Source organism: Engystomops pustulosus, chromosome 11 (genome assembly GCF_040894005.1).
Source record: "Engystomops pustulosus chromosome 11, aEngPut4.maternal, whole genome shotgun sequence".
Lineage (NCBI taxonomy): Eukaryota > Metazoa > Chordata > Amphibia > Anura > Leptodactylidae > Engystomops > Engystomops pustulosus.
Genome location: NC_092421.1, coordinates 53,656,171 through 53,671,387, shown reverse-complemented (window position 1 = coordinate 53,671,387; position 15,217 = coordinate 53,656,171). Strand labels below are relative to the sequence as shown.

The 15,217-nt window shown below is 40.9% G+C and overlaps 1 long non-coding RNA gene across 1 annotated transcript; it reads left to right on the top strand.

Moving 5' to 3' along the window:
• The first annotated feature begins 880 nt into the window (after positions 1–880).
• Positions 881–4,412, top strand: LOC140106633 (uncharacterized). The gene is made up of 3 exons (XR_011850823.1): positions 881–973; positions 1,288–1,648; positions 4,340–4,412. It is a non-coding gene; the product is annotated as an uncharacterized lncRNA (long non-coding RNA).
• Positions 4,413–15,217: the final 10,805 nt, after the last annotated feature.

The following is a 15,217-nucleotide window of genomic DNA, read 5'->3' as shown; positions in this document are numbered from 1 at the left end:
AATGGGGATGATCCATACCAAATGCCATGTTAATTTGTCTTCCTGCTGTCGTTTACTGGAAACTCCCGGGTCTTGACGCATGTGGGTGTTTCAAGACCAAGGAATTAAAGATCCAGAAACCACATTCCACATGAGTCCTAAGAAAGTCATTGCAGACACCTTACTATGAAAAAGACCATCATTCTATAGGCACTGAGTAGTATGCTTCTTTGAGCGCCCTGCAAAGGTTTGCCTTCCCTGAAATTTCTATGTTCTTCTGGGCCACATTGACAACCTTGGCCTCACGGACTCTCATCTGTACTTTACCTTTTCTGTCACCTTCTGCCTAAACCTTCCTTTCAGCTGACATTATGTATTTTGCCTGTCTGCTGCCTGACCTAAACTCCGTCTCTGACTACTAACTGCCTGATCCACGGTGTATCAAACCTGTGTACTGTGACCCTCCTGGTTTCCTGTTAACTATGCCATTATTACTTCAAAAATAGTGGCCTTGTGTCTTTGTTGCAGCAAAGTCCAGAAAACTCACTAGGGATTAGCTCAAAGCCAAACAAGCACAATGGCTCTATAACCTGTTGTTTTGCACAATGAGTTCATTGTACCCATTTAGGTTGGCAGACCCTGAAAGTTACCGTTTCACATTGATCCTTATTAAAACTCTCAAGATGTGAAGAGGACAAAAGTTATCAACAATTTTATGACCTTCTCATAATTGATAGATTTATTCAACACAAAGTAGTGACATTTAGAAAATCATTGTTGTTCAGTTATAATACGAGTAATCCTTTAATTGTGTATATGGGGAGGTGGTTAATACCTCTATGACTTGCAGAATATATAAAGATATGAAGATATATAATAGAACATAATTCAAGTCATTGGTGTGAGATCAATCATCGGTTGTGGTTACATTAACCAGCCATGTTACGCTTTGTTACTTTACTTGTTCTTCTGGTTACAACATGGAATCAACAAGGTATGAAACCATAGCATAAGATTTGTTTGATGCAGTATTACTAATATTTACAAATAGACCTATTATTATAATTATGCATTGTTGTAATTGAATATACACAAACAAAATTCAGTATTTCACAGAGAGATGTTTCCCTTAAATAAACCTTGGGGTGCATTCCCACACTCGCAAATTTTTGGGCGCATATACGTCCCTATAGACGGCAATGGCACTTCGAGTGTGCAGCTGTTCGCCGCTGTTGCCTATGGAGGGGGGAGGGCTCACCTTCTCTCTAGCGCATGGCGGTATTCATTGTGATCCACTATTTCTTCCAGTTGCTTCCAGTAAGTGTGGTGACAAATGCTCATCCAAAGAACATGGTGAACTATATTCTCTCCTGGATAAAACTGAAACTGCCATAAACAATATCCTTCAGTCAGAAGACCATAAGAAAATTGTTCAAGACATCACCAAAAAAATGAAGTCCAAGATATGTGACCTGGACCTTACTGCTAATGAAATGTCTGAGATAATAAAAATGTCTGAAGGTTTTCTTAGACAAATTCAAGATGGGAAAATTACTGAAGACTTCATTATAAGCCTTTTGAATAATGATCCAATGAAACACATAGATTCATTTATAGAAATCCTGAGGAAAAAAAAGAATAATGAACACTAGGTGGCAGTATAGAGAAGGTAAGAAATCACTTTGTATAATATCTAGAGAATATCACAAAATAAGTTAAGTCAATGTGAGTTGATGGGGCTGTTCCACAAAAGTTAATGGTTACCATCATATTGTTATACGTTGAAACAGAATGAGTCAGGAGAGAGAGAAACTGCTGCAATAAAAGAATACACAGAAGTGTTCCTGTATATACTCAAGTATAAGCCAAGTTTTTCAGCACAAAAAATGTGCTGAAAAACTCAAACTCGGCTCATACTCGAATGAAGAAAAAAATAAAAAATAAAGTCGAAATTCACCTCTCCGGCGCCACCCGTAGGTCTTCTCTTCTTCCGTCAGCAGCATCCGGGGGCGTGCAACTTCGACGTCAGCCACCTCAGACATCACCATGTGCACGGACCCATCGCTGACTGGGAGCTGAAACAAGAAGAGGACCTGCCCGCAGCGTCTTTGTGCTGGGCAAACTGCTTGCTGGCTAGCTATATACTACATGGGGGCTGGCTGGCATTATACCACATGGTTCTGGATATATACGGTACTAACGGGGGCTGGCTATATACTAGAGGGGGATGGCTGGAATTATACTACATGTGGCAGGCTAAATACTAAAAGGGCTGGCTATATACCAAAAGGGGATGGCTGGCTATATATTAAAGGGGCTGGCTATATACTGAAGGGGCATGGCTGGCTATATTCTAAAGGAGATGATTGGCAATATACTAAAGGGGGATGGCTGGATATATACTACAGGGCGCTGACTATATACTACAGGGAGCTGGCTTTATACTAATAGCCATGCTTCATCAGTATATAGTATATGTAGTATATATACTACAGGAGGCTTTCTATATACTAAAGGTGGATGGCTGGCAATATACTACAGGGGGCTGACTATGTACTACAGGGAGCTGGCTTTATACTAAAAGCGGGCTGGCTGGCTATATACTAAAGGGGGCTGGCTATATACTACAGGGGAATGGCTGGCTATATACTACAGGGGAATGGCTGGCTATATACTACAGGGGAATGGCTGGCTATATACTACAGGGAAAAGGCTGGCTATATACTACAGGGAAAAGGCTGGCTATATACTACAGGGAAAAGGCTGGCTATGTACTACAGGGAAAAGGCTGGCTATATACTACAGGGAAAAGGCTGGCTATATACTACAGGGAAAAGGCTGGCTATCTACTACAGGGGGCTTGCTAGCTATATACTGGGAGGCTGTGACCAATGCATTTCCCACCCTCGGCTTATACGTGAGTAAATAGATTATCCCTGTTTCTGGTGGTAAAATTAGGTTCCTTGGGTTATACTCCTGTTGGCTTATACTCAAGTGTATACAATAATTGTTTATTTTGATCAATTAATAAAATGAAAATTTAATGAACTGAAGAGAAACCTTAATTAAATCAGGGTTTTTGTGACTTTCTGTGGCTTTTTAAACGCTATTGATACTTCTAGATACAATTGTAGACACATTTTAAAGAAACTTGGCCCAAACATCATGGCAAACTAACCACAGGTCTTCTGTGGATTTAGGCTTGCTGAAATATTTATTTTAGTTATCAAAGGCAGATTTGAAGATGATGAGATCCCAGCTCTTGAGAGCACAACTCTGATAATTAATCACAAATCACTAACTAGTGTGATATAGAGGTTAGACTATACTCTCATTACTCAAGTCCAACAGTTTCTTTGCTTTCCTTCTTAGTTGATCATTTCCCTGCACTAGCTGTCTCCCCTGGCTGTGCTGCTTTCCTCTGTGAAATCACAAGAAATCCTACAGAATCTGGAGGGGCTGCTTCCCCCTGCTCACACTCTGGAGGGAGGGGGTCATATGATGCTCTCTGTGTGTAGCTAGATGGAGAGCCTTGTTGTTGCATCTCTATGCATGTAGACATCTCCTGGAAAGAATAATTAGATAGCAGGGCTCCTCTGTTGTCCTACCCTCACAGCCCATCATTTTTCAGAGCTTCCTTTGTCTCTCTTTGCACCTCAAACTGTATCATAGACTTATCTGCAGCAACCTTTACCCTAACCTCTACTCTTCGGACACTATCTGCACACAGCACAGACTATACACTTCATGTAACTTCTTCAGTGCTGGTTTCTACTACTCATTCCATGCTCCATGACAGCTGCCAGTCTAGTCCCTACGATTTTATGCTGATAAGTTACTTCCTGAATAACACAAGGCGTTATTGGTAGTGAGGGGACCTTATAATTGACTTAGATTTAGAACACAGACTGGAACATTTCTCTCTCTTTCTACATTTGAATCATATTTTGCCAATATAACAATTCTATTAACTACAATTAAGACTTCTATTTGAAAAAAATATATCACAACATAAACACATTGTTCAAAATAGATATACAAAATAAAAATATTGCAAGGTAAACATGGTGGGAGAGAGCAAAGGAAAAGGCCAAGTATTCCCAGTGTGTATAGCCACCAACAGTAGCTGTCAGGAGAATGTCCAGTAATTTCCTGTAATACTTTATGTTGCCTGTGGTGGTGCAGCAGGTGAATTGAATACTTGGTGCACCTTACTGAGACATAACACTGGGAGAACCTGGGTTCTACTTATAATCAAGAAAGGCATTGATAAAAAATGTAAATTAACCCATTATATGCTTGTAAGTTATAATTCTACAAAAGAGAACAGATTTGTAATTATATTATGCTTTCTTTTCAGTACTGGGCATCCTGGAAAACACAATTCCTTGGAAGATGTTCCTACATTGACAATAAAGAGCATTAAAATCGTGTGTTTTCTCTACGGTGGTGATTTTTTTTTTAGAGAGAACTAGGGGTACATAAGTCTGTATTGAGAGATATTTGTACACATAAAGTAAAGCTTGACCTCAGGCAGATGCTATACATCATTGTATGTGTATTATTAATTACAGTTACCTTGGTAATTTACCTAGTGGCAATTATTTAGGCCTTGAAGCTCTGGGAGGACTACTACCCAAAGGGATGTCCCCTCCATCTGGGTTGACTTGTTTAAGAGCGTATTATCATTAACATACTCAAAAGGTACTGAGTTAAATCTTCCATTTGTTTATTTAAAGCTGCATTGACATTGCTGTGCCCCACTTGTGATTCAACACAACACCAAGTGTCCGAAGTTAATTCTGTTCTCTACAAATATATATATACACACACACATATATATATATATATTATATATTTCCTTTACTTTGCAAGGGTTAAAGTGTTGTCTATTAAAAAATACACAAAAACATGTGTGTAATAGCCAAAAGGAGTAATCTTTATTAACAAATGAAACAATATATAAAAAAACGACACACAGGTCGGACACAAATGATTAAAAACATCTAAAAGGGGAGGGGGATACAGCCCAGCTGTACCCCTCACACAAGTATGGACAGAGGGGGACAGTGACACCTGATAATACCAACAAACTCTCACCCCAAGGCGACCCTGCTCAATGGATAATGTGAATACTACACAAAAAGCAGCTGGTAAGTAAGGGCTATGCTGGGCACCCAAGAAACAAGCAACCTGTCAGGCTGGATGAAGCGGCAACAAATCAGCACAAGATAAGAGCCTGTTAATGAATGTCCAGGAATAATCTGCACCCCTAACATGCATAAGAGATGAAGCTCTGCATAAACACCCAAGCAGAGGGAGCAAGTAGCTCCTGGCAATGGCAGTGAAAATGTTGATAGTTACCATCGGGTCCAGACAGTGCAGGGAGAGACAGGGTCGGAAAAAGACGCCCCATTCGTATCGCCTCGGATTGCGGCTTCCTCAGGGGTGCCCGACAGGTGTGGTGTATGCCTATAAATACGTCTGTAAACGAGTGTACGCTGGCCTGCAGCTGTGTGATCACCCGGCTTTCCCTCCTCACGGCCATTTCGGAAGTGATGTCACACCACTTCCAGTCACATGCATGGGCGCCGCCATCTTGGATTCCCAGCATCACACAGCTGCAGGCCAGCATACACTGTGTGTCGTTTTTGCATATATTGTTTCATTTGTTAATTAAGATTACTCCTTTTGGCTATTACACAGATGTTTTTGTGTATTTTTTAATAGGTTGCTTTTCCATGTGTGTAGCTCCTTATATTTATTTACTTGGTGCCCCCCCCCCCCAATACAAAGTGTTGTCTATTGACATTATCTTTGCAAAATGTCTATAAAAAATGTAAAATTTGCAAAAGGTATGATAAATTCATTCATTGGTTCCAAACAGAATGTGTCCATTTGACAGAGTATATAAATAAGACCCTGTCTGCAATTCTGAATTAGTGTGTCTTTCTACTCGCCACCCGTGAGTGGTGAAGAGAGAATTTGGGTATTCTAGTTAGTAGTTGCTCGTCTTTCACAGAGTTCCTGACTGGAAACAGAATAGCTATTCAAAGAGAGTGTGCTATGAAGCCTTTTTCTTATGACCAGCCAAGAGGCAGGTTGGTCGTCCTGCTTAGTGTCCAGAGGATCAACCCTGGCACCCAGAAGCTTGCACCAAATTCAGCTGTCCATGTTGCAGAGCTAATCAAGAGGTTCTACAAAAATGATACAGATTCCAGCCAAACAGCGACCCAAGGTCATGGGCTGAAGATATTACTGCCACAGGAAGCTTTTGCCAGATATGCCATTTTTTCAATTATTTATTATCAGCCGGTTACCTAATTGTTGCTGTTAGGGTTCTCTACAAAAAACTGTTGTTTTGTTACAAACTCTTTTCTTTTATATTTTTGCTTCACCTTGCTGGCCCATGACGGGTGGGTGAGGCCTACCTTAGGGCATAGTGCTAGAGTGACACAGGCTTTAGTGACAGCCAAACCAATCTCTCCAGTCTTAGCCCACAGTCTACTATTCCACCTGCGCACCTCTGCATATACACTTGCTACTGGCACACAACTGGCACACAGTCACCGGAATATGGTAAATGCACAATCCAGTAATTTTTAAAAACATTTTTTCTCTTCTCTGCAATTACATTGTATGTTTAAATGTTTGGTAAGTGCACACTGCTAGCCTATATGTCAGAGTTATCTATGCTGGCTATTCCACGTTTACCGGAAAAAGTGTACCATGTTCAAAGAACAACTATTTTATGATAATGAATAAGAATAATAGTAAATTTAGACCTAAAACACATGTGACAGTGGTAGAGCTCTTAAGACTACACTAGCCAATCAGACCACCCATTCTATCACCACTTTTTACATTTCTAAGTCCTAAAATATTCATGAGCACTGGTAAAATGAAAGCTGAGCTGCAATTGGTTGCCATGGGAAACTAAGAATATTCTTAATTTTAGACAGCTTGATAAATCTGCCCCAATATCATCTGTCTGTCTTGTCAAAATAGTCTTATAAACTTTTACAGAGCAATTCCAGACGGTGTCTGAATGTTCTAACTTCTGAAAGGTTAAATAGTCAAGGTCAGAGAAATAACATGGGATGGTACTTATCCAGGGGTGAACTGGGAAATTAAAGAAACCCTGGAAATATAAATAGTGGCCACATGTCATGGAATGTGTCAGATATGGTAGGTGGCGTTTGCACAAATGGGATGGGGTTACAAACTGTTAGAGGTGCAAATGTCACATTGACATGAGTCCATGCACTACCGCAGCAGCTGCAGGCTATAGCAGACGTGGGCACTGTTAAAGCCACATCACCACAAGCCTTTTTTAACCCGGGAGAAGCCCTTTAATGGTATATGTATTCTAGTGATTATAGTTATTTTATCATCGGTAGAGAACCAGATAATAAGATCCTGTCAGTAAATTCCTGGTGATCTAACGTATGGATAAGCCTCCTTACTATAACTATATGTAAATCTGACCTGTAATTGTGTATGAGAGAATACATGGGATACATGGTTTTAGGTCATTATATACAAAAGTCTGCTTGCAGTTTCCCTCCAGCTTCTGACAGGTCTCTTATTATACTTGAATAAGAAGAGACCCGTCAATTATTCCCTATAAGCAAAGAGGTGGGACTCTGCTGACTTTTAACGAACATCTCTCTCTTATCAACCTTATGGATCTACAGCATGAAAACATAGGGAATTTTTCACAAGCTAATACCATCACAAATACCTCACAGTTTACTACCATAAAAATAAATCCAGATTTTTGTCCAATTAATTCCCGAGCCGCAGTCATGGACCTTTTCCAAGAATCCATAGAGAGAGATCTAAAACTTCTTCATTCTAATGTGCCCTACCAAAAACAAAATCTTACTTCAAATGAAAAGCTATTCAACAACTCATAGTATCAAAGTATATAAGGCTGGAAGGAGACGCAAGTCCATCAAGTCCAACCTTTAAGAATTAAATAAATGTTTTATCCCCATAACCCGTGATATTTTTCCTCTCCAGAAAGGCATCCAGGCCTCTCTTGAACATGTACATAGAGTCCGCCATAACAACCTCCTGCGGCAAAGAGTTCCACAGTCTCACTGCTCTTACAGTAAAGAACCTTTGTCTATGGTGATAGAACCTAGGTGTAGAGGATGCCCTGGTCACAGGCCAAGGTATAAAAAGATCTTTGGAGAGATCCTTGTACTGTCCGTTCAGGTATTTGTACATTGTAATGAGGTCTCCCCTCAGTCGTCTTTTTTCTAAACTGAATAATCCCAAAGTTTTTTAATCTGTCAGTGTATTCTAGTTCCCCCATTCCCCTAATAATCCTGGTTGCTCTCCTCTGCACCCGTTCCAGCTCTACTATATCCTTTTTATACACTGGTTCCCAAAACTGTACACAATATTCCATGTGTGGTCTGACCAGGGATTTGTATAAGGGCAAAACTATGTCTTTATCATGAGAATCTATTCCTCTCTTGATACATCCCATTATTTTATTTGCTTTAGCAGCAGCCGCCTGGCTCTGGTCACTAAAATTGAGTTTACCATCCACCAATACGCCCAAGTCCTTTTCAGCTACAGTTTTACTAAGTAATTGACCGTTTAGAACATAATTATACTTTTTGTTTCCATGGCCCAAGTGCATAACTTTACATTTATCTACATTAAACCTCATCAACCATTTCTCTGCCCATCCCTCAAGCTTCCACAAATCCCTCTGTAATGCTAAACTATCAACCTCAGTATTTATTACTTTACAAAGCTTTGTATCATCTGCAAATATTGAAACTTGACTGTGTAAACCCACTACAAGGTCATTAATAAAAATATTAAAAAGAAGTGGCCCCAATACTGACCCCTGTGGCACTCCACTGGTAACATCAACCTAATCTGAGAATGTGCCATTAATGACGACCCTCTGTTTTCTATCACTAAGCCAATTACTTACCTAAATACACAGATTTTCTCCTATTCCCAGCAGTCTCATTTTATATACCAACCTTTTATGTGGCACGGTGTCAAATGCCTTTGAAAAGTCCAGATATACAACACCCACAGCGTCCCCCAGATCCAGTCTTGAATTTACCTCCTCGTAGAAACCAATCAGGTTAGTCTGACAGGACCGATCTCTCATAAACCCATGCTAACGCTGGGTTATAAGGTTGTGCACAGTGAGATACTCCAGGATAGCATCTCTAATAAACCCCTCAAATATTTTCCCCACCACAGCAGTTAGACTCACGGGTCTGTAGTTTCCAGGATCGCTATTTCATCCTTTTTTGTATATTGGTACCACATTTGCTATGCGCCATTCCTGTGGAACATAACCAGTCCTCAGTGAATCTTCAAATATTAAAAATAATGGTTTGTCTATCACCGTACATAATTCATGCAGAACCCGGGGGTGTATGCCATCTGGCCCAGGTGATTTATCTATCTTAGTGGTTGCGAGGCGGCGCCGTACCTCTTCCTGGGTTAAACTGTTGACATTATAAAAAGAATTAACATTATTCCTCATTGTGTCTTCCACCAGGTGATTTTCCAGGGTAAAGACAGTTGAAAAGGCGACATTCATTAGATTGGCCCTTACCTCATCTCCTTCCACCATGACCCCCATGTTATTTCTAAGAGGACCCACACTCTCTGTTTTTAGTTTCTTATCATTTATATACTTGAAAAATAATTTGGGATTATTTTTGCTCTCCCTGGCAATATTTCTCTCAGTCTCTATTTTTGCGGCCTTTATCTGCTTTTTACAGGATTTATTTTTCTCTCTATAATCCTGTAATTCCTCATCGCTACCTTCACGTTTTAGCACCTTAAACGCTTTATCTTTCTCGCTTATTGCTTTCCTTACAAGACTAGTTAGCCACATAGGGTTTTTCTTGTTCCTTTTATGCTTTTTCCCATAAGGTATGTGTTTCTCACAGGACTTTTTCAGAATAAATGAGAAAAAGTCCCATTTTGGGGGGGGGGGGGCTTTTGTCTTTGAGAACATTATCCCAGTCTATGCCTTTAAGGTCTTCCCTTAGTTGCTGAAAATTTGCCCTCCTGAAGTTTAGAGTGTTGGTTGCCCCTTCACTAACGCTCTTAGTAAAGCGTAATACAAAATCAATGATATTATGATCACTATTCCCCAGGTTCCCCCCAACCTGTAGTTTTGATACCCTATCAGGTCTGTTGGTAAGGATAAGGTCCAGCAGTGCCCCCCCTCTTGTTGGCTCCAGGACTAGTTGCGACAGGTAATTGTCTTTTGTTGTTGACAAGAACCTGCTGCCTTTGAAGGACCTGCAGGTTTCTGCCCCCCAGTCGATATCTGGGTAATTGAAGTCTCCCATGATAAGTACTTCACCTTCTTTTGAAGCCGCATCCATTTCACTTATCAGCATTTCCTCTGCTGCCTCCATTATATTTGGAGCCTTATAACAAACACCTAGTAATATTTTATTATTCTTTTTCCCTTCTCTTATCTCAACCCATAGGGACTCCACATTTGCGTTATTGATGTCATCTCGCAGGACCGGCTTGAGGCAAGAATTCACATATAAACAAACCCCTCCACCTTTTTTATTTATACGATCCTTTCTAAAAAGACTATAACCATCTATAGTAACAGCCCAGTCATAGCTACTTTCCAGCCATGTCTCGCTGATACCCACTATATCATATTTCCGCTCCAACATCAAGAGTTCCAGTTCCTCCATTTTGTTTGTGAGGCTTCTGGCATTTGTGTACATACACTTTATATGGTTTTCCCTGTCCGTATTCCTTTTGTCCTTATTCCCCAATCTCATTCCAGCCCCCCTTCCTCCCCCATGGACTATGACTCTTCCCAGCTCTCTATGTACACTGTCTATTTGCCCTGCACAAGTGTAGTTGCCCTCCCCCCAGGTCTCTAGTTTAAACACTCCTCCAACCTTCTAGCCATTTTTTCCCCTAAAACAGCGGCCCCCTCCCCATTGAGGTGCAGCCCATCCCTACTGTAGAGCCTGTAGCCGACAGAAAAGTCAGTCCAGTTCTCCATGAACCCAAAACCCTCCTTCCTACACCAACTTTTGAGCCACTTATTTACCTCCTTGATCTCCCGCTGCCTTTCTGGTGTGGCACGTGGTACAGGCAGTATTTCGGAGAAAATTACCTTTGAGGTCCTTGCCCTGAGCTTATGGCCTAAATCTCTGAAATCATTTTTAAGGACCTTCCACCTACCTCTTACTTTGTCATTAGTGCCAATGTGGACCATGACCCAGTAATCTGTCAACCCGATCCGCAACATGCCGAACCCGAGCACCCGGCAAACAACACACTGTTCGGTATGCACGGTCTTTGTGACAGATTGCCCTGTGTGTTCCCCTAATAATCGAATCTCCCACTACCAGCACCTGTCTGACCTTGCCTGTGCTCCCATTACCCTTCTTACTGGAGCAGACATTCCCCTGGTTGCTAGCGGCCACGTCTTTCTGCAGCATTGCTACCCCAGAGCTGATATCCCCCTCATCCGCCAGCCTGGCAAACTTATTGGGGTGCACCAGATCAGGACTCCCTACAACTCTTCCCTCTACCCCGCCTTCTACATGTTACCCAACTAGCTGCCCCCTCACTCTGCACCTCCATACTTCCCTCCCCACACCCATCTTCCCCAGAGAGTTTGTGCTCCAGGAGAAGCAAACTTCGTTCCATATTATCAATTGCCCGCTGCCTTGAAACTTGCTCATTTAGATCCAGAATCTGGGCTTCCAGATGAGCAATTTTCACACACCCCACACAGCAGTACTCCCCCTCGAACGGCTGTTCAAGGAAAGCATACATGGCACAGGATGTACACTGTGTAGCAATGCCACTTATGGAGTCCATTATTCTAATGGGGATTACAATAGAAATATGCACAGAAAGAAGAATTTACAGTCAAAGTAACACAAAACACAGCAGCTACCTGCTAAAGCCCCTCAAACTTAAGTCCCTTAAACCTAAGTCACACTTAAGACACTGCAAACACTTCTGATCAATGCACACTCGCTTTTCTGATGCTTTTTTTAATTGACGAATAATTCCTATATAATTACATGTTCTTCAGATAAAGGAGGTAGCATTACAGTCCTCGATAAGGAACTCTTTCGTGTTCAAGCTCACACCATGCTGAATGACAAGAACACCTATCAACGCCTTCGTTCCCACCAGTTCCATTAAGAATGATATGATACGTCTAATACAAGAAGGTGCACAATTGAGCATTTTTGACACTCGCACCGCTGAATACCTAATTCCGAACAACCCGATATGCGCCAATTTTTATGTGCTACTGAAATCCCATAAGGAGGGCTTTCCTCCACCATTCCGCCCCATCGTGTCCTGTAATGGTTCACTTGGATTCTGGCTGGACAATCTCCTTCAGCCACTTGTCACTCCCCTACCAGGACACATAAGGGACACAAAGGCTGTTCTGGCTGCAATGACCCATCTATCTTGGTGCATAAATTATACATGGTTGTCTTGCGATGTCACGGCTCTATATACATCGATCCCACACCAATAAGCCTGCCGTGCTGTTGCATAACATTTACAGAAGTACAGTCTATATTCACCTCCTGTACAGGAATATATGGTTTCTGTGTTATCTTTTCTGTTATGTAACAATTTCTTCCTGTTTGTGGACACCTTCTTTCTATAGGTCACCAGATGTCCCATGGGGGCATGTTTCTCCCCTTCATTGGCCAACCTTTACATGGCCCTATGGGAGGAACGCTACCTATAGCATTTAAATAACCCCTTTGCTAGTATGATCAAATGGTATGGTAGATATATCGACGACTGCCTCTTGGTGTGGTGTGGACACCGGGAGGAAGTCGTCGACTTCGTCTCCTACATTAACCAAAACCCCTTGAACCTTTCATTTACCTACAAACTAGGTGGAGAGTCTATCTCTTGGATATCAAACTTACGGGTAATCCAATAGATGGTACCATACATACTGCATTATATCGCAAACCTACTAGCAGTAACACTCTGCTCAGACGTGACAGTTGTCATCCTGCACATATTTCCAGGAACTTACCTATAGGGGAGTTTATTAGGGTGAAGCGTGCATCTTTGGACAATATCACTTACAAGTCTTAAACTACCAATATTTCCTCACGTCTACATGAGAGAGGTTATACCTCCTCTGATTGTTCATGTGCCCTTAGAATTGTAGATTACCAGCCAAGTTCTCATTACCTCACTGATAAAACCCCCCAAAAATCGTCTGTTACCAAACCAGTGTTTAGTACCCAATTTTCTACTATGTATGGACAAATCACTAACATAGTGAAAAAACACTTACCCATTTTACAGTGCGACCCAACCTTGAATAAAATTTTGCTTAATGGCATCATGTGCACTTCCAGACGTGCATCTACTTTAGCTAACTCCATATCCCCCAACACTTTCTCCACTGCGAGTTATAAAGCCACATGGCTGTCCTATAAAGGAAGCTTTTGCTGTGGGGGTATGCGTTGCAACATTTGCAAGTACATGAAAAAAACCTCCAGTTTCACTTCCATTCGTACTCATAAATCTTTTAACATCTATAGACACATGAACTGCGAGACATCCCATCTAGCTGAATGCACAGCCTGTAGTCTTCAGTACGTTGGTTGTACATATAGAAAGCTTAAGGATTGACTCTCTGAGCACATAACTGGAGCCAATCCTAACACAATCTCCAGTACCCGTAATAACACAGGTTTATCGAAACACTTCCTTGATATTCATTTAGGGTAACATGACAACTATGAAGGTTTGTGCCATTGACCATGTCCCTCCACTTAAACGTGGAGGTGATAGGGTTAAAATGCTGCATACAAAAGAAGTCAAATGGTTCCTCTTACTTGACACTTTACATCCTGTTGGCCTTAACTATAAGAGTGGTCTTCTAAACATTTATTTATTTTGCTACATCGTTATTCTGTTATGCTTTTCTATATACATAATGTCATTTTTTGCTTTCTATATGCATTCCTGTGCTATTGTGTGCTCTTGTTTACTGATGTTAACATATGTTTCATTCTGATGATATCACCTGTGCCAGATCTCAGGGGAGGCGTGACGCTATGTTCACTTCCTCTTCCTTAAATATCTGTCCATTTTTACACCCTTTAGATATGACTAAGGACCCATTTTCTGCTGTCTGAAACGCGTAACCTGTTACCATGGTACTTCTGTGTTAACTAAAAATTGTTTTTTACCAGCTAATTTTAAATTTTTTGCCTGTTGCTGGTGGACCTCATGTTTAAATCTATTTCACTCTGCTGACAGCTCCACTTTAATCTGAATAAAACTGTTGGTTGATGTAAGCAACAGGTTAATGGACCTGTAGAGTCCAGTACCTGGTGTCTGCGCTGTCTCTGCAACAGGTCCACAAGTAGCTGATGGATTCTCTACTGATTGTATTGATCCTCAATGTTTAGGAATGTGATGAAGCCCTGCACCTCATGACCCCTTCCTCCTTCTCAGTACCCCCAGTCTGCCCCATTCTCCTCACAGTCAGCCTCCAATGTCTGCCTCCTCCCCACAATCAGCCTCCCCATGTCTGCCTCTGCCGTAGTGTGCTGTCAGATGGATATGGATACACCAGCTTTTCAATATTGGCGTAGTAAATAATATACCTTTAGATCATGTAATCTGAAATAGTTCAGAACACATGATCTAAAGGTATATTATTTACTATATAACATTCCAAATTTATTCCATAATAATTCATGCAAGAAAAAACCTTGTTCATTTCATACACATATGTAATGTCACATAACGAAAAATCTATCTGTTTCATATGTATATGCATTGTAATATAAAGACATATGTTTATCCAATGCACACATCATACAGAAGCACATAACTATTCTTTATACAAAGCAGTTCTACCAATGATATGAAGCACCCTCCATACACAGGGTTCAAGCATGAACTCAAACATAGAACTCAAACAAACATGAACTCAAACAAAGAACTCCAGATTCCATAAAATGGCCTCTAACGTCAAATTTCGCACCTCCCTGGATCACATTCCCATTTCTAAAGCAGAATGATAATGTCTTGTTTATAATTTAAATCTGTTCTTCAAAATGAACATCCAGTAAATCTCTGTGTTCAGCATTTTTCTTTTCTTTTGTAACAGAAGATTTAACCTTTTCAATGCCAGTCCATCTTAAAGATCATGTATCATTTTCATGTACCTCTCTAATGTATGACAACA